Genomic DNA, 7,698 nt, shown 5'->3' on the forward strand with positions numbered 1-7,698 from the left:
ATTTAGCTACGGTAAGCGTGACTTGGAAATGATACTAGGCTCTTGATGATCTGGACGTTGGGTTGAAGGCCGACGCTGTGAGCTCGGCTACTACCGCTTTTGTGCACGTCCTCGCCGGTCTCAACCAAGGATGTACTGATTGAAATCCTTATCTTGAGAATGTGAATCCTATCTATCACTAATCTAACCCTGGCGGTGGAGAAAAGGTTTGGGAGGCACTAAAAGAATTAATATAACGATGAGTGGAAGTTTAGAAGCGTACCAGTAGCAGTAGATGCAGGCAATGCCTGATTCGGTAGCAGTAGAACGCGAGCAGCATGTACGCTCGATGACTGTGCGGGTAGGTACGGTTGCGCATTAAAGGACGACAATGGGCGTGACGGCGGTCGCATCGATGGGCGTGGAAAAGAGCGCAACGACAACAAGACGTGGAGGCAATAGAGCGCAGGTGGCACCACGGAACGATAGCAACATGGTGGGGGGGTGGCGTGTTTTTGACAGCGCAGCAACGACAAAGTACGACAGTGCGGCGGCAGTAGAGTGGGGCAGTGCAGCGGAACGGAAGCGGCAAGGCGCAACTGCAAGGTGCGGCGGGGCGGCAATAGGGTGTGTCGGCGGCAGAGTGGGGCAGTGCAGCGGAACGGTAGTGGCAAGGCGCAACAGCAAGGTGCGGCGGGATGGCAATAGGGTGCGGCGGGGCGGCAATAGGGTGCGGCGGCGCGGAAACACGCTAGTGGCAAGGTGCGGCGGCAAGAGGGTGCCACAGCAAGATGGTCCAAATTCAGAATACCACACAAAACGTACTCCTCCATCCTCCAAATTTTGTTCCATTCTGGCATATTATGAAGAGGGTTAACTTCTGCCTTTATTAAAGGAAATATCTGTGCATATTGTTGTAGACTGACTTTTGTTTTCGAACTTCTATCCAACGTACAATTTTGGTACATCTTCATTGTACGCCATTTTTGACTTACTTGAATCTTTCTTCATTGATTTTCCAGGCCCCCCTCCTTTTTTCCTTTTTAAATCTCGATGTTGTAGCTGTCCCCATCAAGCTTTGTTGTCTTTTCATATTACGCTTCCTTTAGCACATAATGTTATTAATCATGTAATAATTTTTTTATTTACTTGAGTTGCATATTGGTTCCCATATTGTCTTCTATAAAGACTGATCACAATGTCTATATTGGTGCAAGCTTATAGTTTTCCTAGTGATAAATATAGAAGGAGTTTTACCCAATGGATTGTAAGGAGAAACCCTTCACTTGTGGTCACCCATAACCCCTTGAAACTCGGTTCTATGCCCTCATTGCTCATTTCATCAGGGTTGTCAGGGCGTCAAGGGCTATGCAATGTAGAGATAGAAAAAAGTAACACACAATATTTTCCATATTTTAAATGTATGGTATCAATTGTCCTTAAATGTATGCATGGTTAACAAGAGCATCTAAAACTAGGTTTTGTTCTCATAGGATATGTGCAATACTAATTACACTGTCCATATATTGTCTCGTTCTTTCTTTCCAACCAACTTCTTAGTTTCCAGATATTACATGTACCTGTTGTATATGAGATAATGAACCAAATCCAATTTGATAGGAGTGTGGGGAATTCCTAATAACATGCCCTTTTAGTAGCTTGAGCTGTCCACATTTACATGTTTATTTGCATAAAATTAATTATATGTTCATGTTATTATGCTTAAGATGATTAAATTTATTTTTAGAATGATATTCTGAATTTTATACATTGTAGGTACTTTTGGAGATTTTATGACATCAAATTCTGAAAGAATATAATTTTTGAGTCATAATATAATTTCTATGGAATTTTTTGATATTAAATTTGTAAAGTATGATTTTCTAAGTTAAAATTTAAAGCCTCTATTTAATTAAATATAAAATTATTTCAAAACCTTTATTTTCACGAAACCACGTGTTGCTGTTCAATTTGTTGAATGTTAATCACTAACAAATTAATATAATGATTGGCGATAACCACTCATTAACCCGGTTATTGATTGGCGGCAGCCAATCATTCGCCTAAACCAATGTGGCATCGTGATTAGTGATGCCATAATGGTATTTGATGATAATGAAAGTGTTTTTTACCTTTTTATTGCACAGGGTGACATAGATAAATTTTAAAAAGGGGACTCTTTTTTTTCACAATAAATGCACACAGAAATTGAGGTTTGATTTTCTTTAAACTAATGATTTGTTTTTTTTCTTTAGACTGGTCAACAATGAGGGCCGCACGACGTGTCAGCAACACATGGTGCCACATGTACACATGGTGCGCACATGTTTGATCCTCATTGTATTTAAAGAGAAAATGGCTATCGTAGTGATGTCAGTTGTGACACACTGCCACGTCAATTGTGAGCTGATAATAAATAATATGTTATTATTCTTGTATTTTGTCTTTTTATCCCGGGTGATACGTGGCGGGTTGAGAGCTGTCATTCACGGTTGACGAGGAAGAATCTTAACCAATGATCGCATTAAATGCTAGGACAAGACAAACCCTAACCAAATGATGTGACAACACTGATGAGGATGATGGGAGAGAAATCTTTGGATTAAATTAATGGCTAGGAATCATCCATCTTCCAGGCTTGATATGGGATGACCCATAACTCAAATTTATAGATCCAACCGTATGTATGGATCGTGGACATAAAGATGAAGCTACCCTTAAACCATCTTTGTAAAAAACATCTTTAAGTTCACTTCCTCCTAAAGAGGCGAATTAAAAGAAAGTGAAGTTTAGAAGGTTCATCAAGTGTTTCTTGGTATCTCTGGTGCTTGCAGAGGTTTAATAGATACGTGGGAAGGTTGATCTGCATCAGGAAAATGCCTTGATCCTAGCAGAATATAGGGGTTTAAGGTTAGCCTCTTACCTTACATTGAGTCTTCAACACACGTTGGTAGTATAACTATCTTTATCATCCATCACTATCACTCATCCACCTCCATACTCATCATCATCCCTATCCATCATCATCTATAATTCATTTCACGTGCCCCCTACACCGTGATGATCTCGCCACCTACCTCTCTCTTTCCCGTTATGTGTAGGAAAACAAACATCACCGATCTTTCCCATTTTAATCATCGGTTTATCTCATTCTCACTATCCATACCACTACGCCTTACACCCTTTTCTTCTTTCCTTCTCACTCTCCATCCTCATCTATCTTAAACCTAAACTAATAAAACCCTATTAGCCATCTCTCATTTCTCTCATCTCGTCTCACATCCTCATCTCATGCCACCATTCACGTCTTCCTTCATCATCTCATTCTACTCAGCAATATACTAATATCATTCATCGATCTCTTTGAATTGCCGTTACATCTATTGTAACCACTATCTTTCTCCATTCACTACTCCTACGATGTACGTTACTCTTCTCATCTTTTTGATGTTACACAATTGAGAGCATTCCTTCCCTAACATCTGTTTCAAGAAGAGAAGACCCTTACTCATCACCATCTAACTAAATTATTCACGGTATAGGTTTATAAATAATTACAACGATATAATTTTTACTCCAATTTTGATTTTATCAATCCCCCATTGGTTGCATATATCTAGCCGATCAAGCATTGACCAACATTCCACTTCCATATTTGTCGCCATCTAGTAATGCGAGAATTCAAAAAATCATATTTTTATTAACATCTCTAAGGAGACCTCCTGATGCTTTTCCAGGATTTCTTTTTGAGGCATCATCTCTGTTTAGTTTCTTCATGGGTTGAGGTGGTGCCATCCAATATATCAAAGGATACGTATAAGCATATTCAAATTGACAAATTTGAAGATTCCAATTGAGTAACACCTCAATTTCTTCCTGAGTGTTAATCTTTATGGGTTTAACAAGAGATTCAATATTGTACAGACAGTTTTGTACCCCTGTGATAATGGACCGATAACCAATGGGGTGACTTTCCCATTAGTATAAGTTCCCTTTTATTCCATACTTCCCACATTAAGAATATGCTGGAATATTTTTTGAGAATTGCAGCCTTACTTTTATGCTTTTTAAATTGCATTATTTGTTGAAAAAAGCGAGTTGTTGTTGACATGTCCCTCCCAAGGAGGTTCTATTTATTTAAGAGCCGCAGCCATGAATACTAAGCCCACTCAGCATAAAAAAGAGTATTATGTCTTCTATGTACGAATTTTTTATACAACATATACAATTGGAAGCAGTTGGAATTCATACCTATTTTATATTTCTATCAAAAGGCACTGTATTTTTGAAAAATCAGCAAGCATAAAACTTTAGTTTTGCAGGGAGATTAGATTTTTTTATGGTTTCCATCACTGGGCATTTCTTCCATTTCATCGTGTAATATTCCCAAACTGATTTTGTTGTAAATTCCCTATACGCCGTGATACTCCAAATTTCAGCATCTAGAATACATTGAGATAAGAAGAATGATAATTATGATAGAGATATGAAATGCTTATATGTGGATCTAAATGAATGAAATAAGTGGGTAGGGAAATGACGATGACATATAAGTTAGATATGAATGACTGATATGTATGGATGTTATGGACAGGATGAATGGGGATGTGTACATATGTTATGGATGAGATGAATGTGGATGCGTACAGATGTTATGGATGAGATGAATGTGGATGTGTACGGATATTATGGATGAGATCAATTTGGATGTTTAGGGGTGGGTGTGGAGTTATGCGATGAAATATATGTGGATGGTGTTGAAAATAAGATAAAGAAGTAAGCATAAGATGGGTCATCGCAAATTCTGCCATGATCAAGACGATTTATGATATCATGGGAGTTTCTTCACTTCTATTTCATGTTCTAACTTTAATCGACAATGGACACCAATAACTTGATGGATCTTGAAATCAATCTCTTTGACTCGGGCTACTAGAGTTGGAGAAATTCCAAGATGAATAAATGGATCTATTTATATCTCCAACCACATGGTTGGAAAGAGGAGGGAAAGATGAAGCTACACTTAAATCAGCCCAAAAATTCTTCTAGATTTCCAGATATTATGATTTGAAGTCAAATCATTATCTGCTCTCCAACTTTCTATCTCTTATTTTCTCTCTCTGAATTATTAACATGGCTCAAAGATTTTGGAAAATCTAATCAGACATAATGTTTTCCAGCATCTAGAACACATTGAGATAAGAAGAATGATAATTATGATAGAGATATGAAATGCTTATATGTGGATCTAAATGAATGAAATAAGTGGGTAGGGAAATGACGATGACATATAAGTTAGATATGAATGACTGATATGTATGGATGTTATGGACAGGATGAATGGGGATGTGTACATATGTTATGGATGAGGTGAATGTGGATGCGTACGGATGTTATGGATGAGATGAATGTGGATGTGTACGGATATGATGGATGAGATCAATTGGGATGTTTAGGGGTGGGTGTGGAGTTATGCGATGAAATATATGTGGATGGTGTTGAAAATAAGATAAAGAAGTAAGCATAAGATGGGTCATCGCAAATTCTGCCAGGATCAAGACGATTTATGATATCATGGGAGTTTCTTCACTTCTATTTCATGTTCTAACTTTAATTGACAATGGACACCAATAACTTGATGGATCTTGAAATCAATCTCTTTGACTCGGGCTACTAGAGTTGGAGAAATTCCAAGATGAATAAATGGATCTATTTATATCTCCAACCACATGGTTGGAAAGAGGAGGGAAAGATGAAGCTACACTTAATCAGCCCAAAAATTCTTCTAGATTTCCAGATATTATGATTTGAAGTCAAATCATTATCTGCTCTCCAACTTTCTATCTCTTATTTTCTCTCTCTGAATTATTAACATGGCTCAAAGATTTTGGAAGTCATGAAAATACAAAAATTCATATAATAATTAAGAAAATATGTTTAATTTATAAAAATATCAGAAGTACATATTTTGACTGAAAAATCTAATCAGATATAATGTTAAAAAAATTATAAATGAATATTTCAACTTATAAATTATTTAAGAAAATCCATAAACTTATAAGATTTCAGAAAATCCATAAAATACCCCAAAATCTAGAAAATCTGACTATCATTCTAAAAATAAATTTAAATAATAAGCTCGATAACATGCATGTCTAAACATTTTAGTGCCAATAAACATAGATAATTAATGATATTAACTTATTAATCTGCATATTATCATGGAAGATCTCTCATACACTCATGCAAAAATAATTAAATGTAGCCTGGAAGCCAATCTCATACTCCCTTCTCATTAAATATTCATAAATAGAATGTATTCATGTGATGTACATGCACTTATTATTATACATCATTGCTCTTCCATTGTGCAGGACTCCACATATTAGATTTAAAATTGGAATTTAGATGATGATACCCAACTTCATTTCTCCTCCATCTTGACACCTTAAAAGAGTGCATCCTGTGCTACTAATCTATGTTATATACCCATCTCCAAATCCCACATAAACAACTGTGGATCCATCTATCACCTTTCATGGCACTACTTCCTCCAATATCTGGATACTCCATCCCATATACATTGGTATCGTAGTGGGAGCTTTAACAATTGCAATAGTGAGTATTAACAAGATGGATTTTCTAAGAAAAAAGGAAAGAGATGACCAACACAATATTGAGTTGTGTCGTTTCCTCTTAACCTGCTGACATTAAAGCTTGATACCCAACACTTACCTCCCTTTTATCTTCTTTTCATTGAGAGGAGACATAATTTATCCTCAGTAAAATATTTTCTCCACTGTCATCATAATATTTATTAATCCCACACTACTTGCCTTCTCCATTCGTCTCCAATCTCATTGTTTTAGAGAGAGACATAAATAATTAGCATAATAAATAGTCTAAAGCTGAATAGATATAAAATCATTTTAACTCCCACAATCCCCTCCCAACTCTGATTCACAAACCCTGACTTATCCTAAGATACATGTCTCCTTTCTCTTCCTTTGAGAGAGCTACATTACTTAATTGAAGCAATTAATGATTTTATTTAATTCATTCGGATTTGAAAAATTATTGCATTATTTTGATGAACTTTGCCTTCATCTCTAGGGAATAGCACGTCTGGGATGTGATGCCCCAGACGTGATGGGATAGACAATCTGTGACGGACGGTGACATGACGAAAGTTTCATCATGTCTCCGTCCTGTCACACGTCCACGGATTTTGGAAAAATCCATCACATTCACATCACGCAACCCTATTTGTGGCGTCCCGTCACGTCCCTGTCATCGGATGGCATCACCGTCACGTGTGACGGGAAAAACATCGAAGATAATTTTCTATGGTTTTTCTTAGTGAAATATGGAGGAGAGAGAATTGGAGGGCATATCTCCAATTATTTTTGAGTGGCATCATTTTGCGAAGTAATGCAGGGACTTTTCTGCAAAATGCCAAGAAATAGATGCCATGCGGCGAAATCTTGGCTGTCAGAAAGCTTAAATATAATGATTTTTAAGTTTTTTTGGCCATTTTTAAAGTTTTTAAAAGTTCGTCACGGCCGTCTCCCGTGACGTCTGTCCCGTCCCATCCCGTCACCATCACGCCCAGTTCGTCATCCGTCATCCGGCACCGTCACACCCAGTCCGTCATCCGTCTCCGTCACCATCACGTCATCCGTCATGTGGGTGTCACCGTGACGTGACGTGACGGATGAC

This window comes from Wolffia australiana, chromosome 5 (genome assembly GCF_029677425.1).
Source record: "Wolffia australiana isolate 7733 chromosome 5, ASM2967742v1".
In the NCBI taxonomy this organism is placed as follows: Eukaryota; Viridiplantae; Streptophyta; class Magnoliopsida; order Alismatales; family Araceae; genus Wolffia; species Wolffia australiana.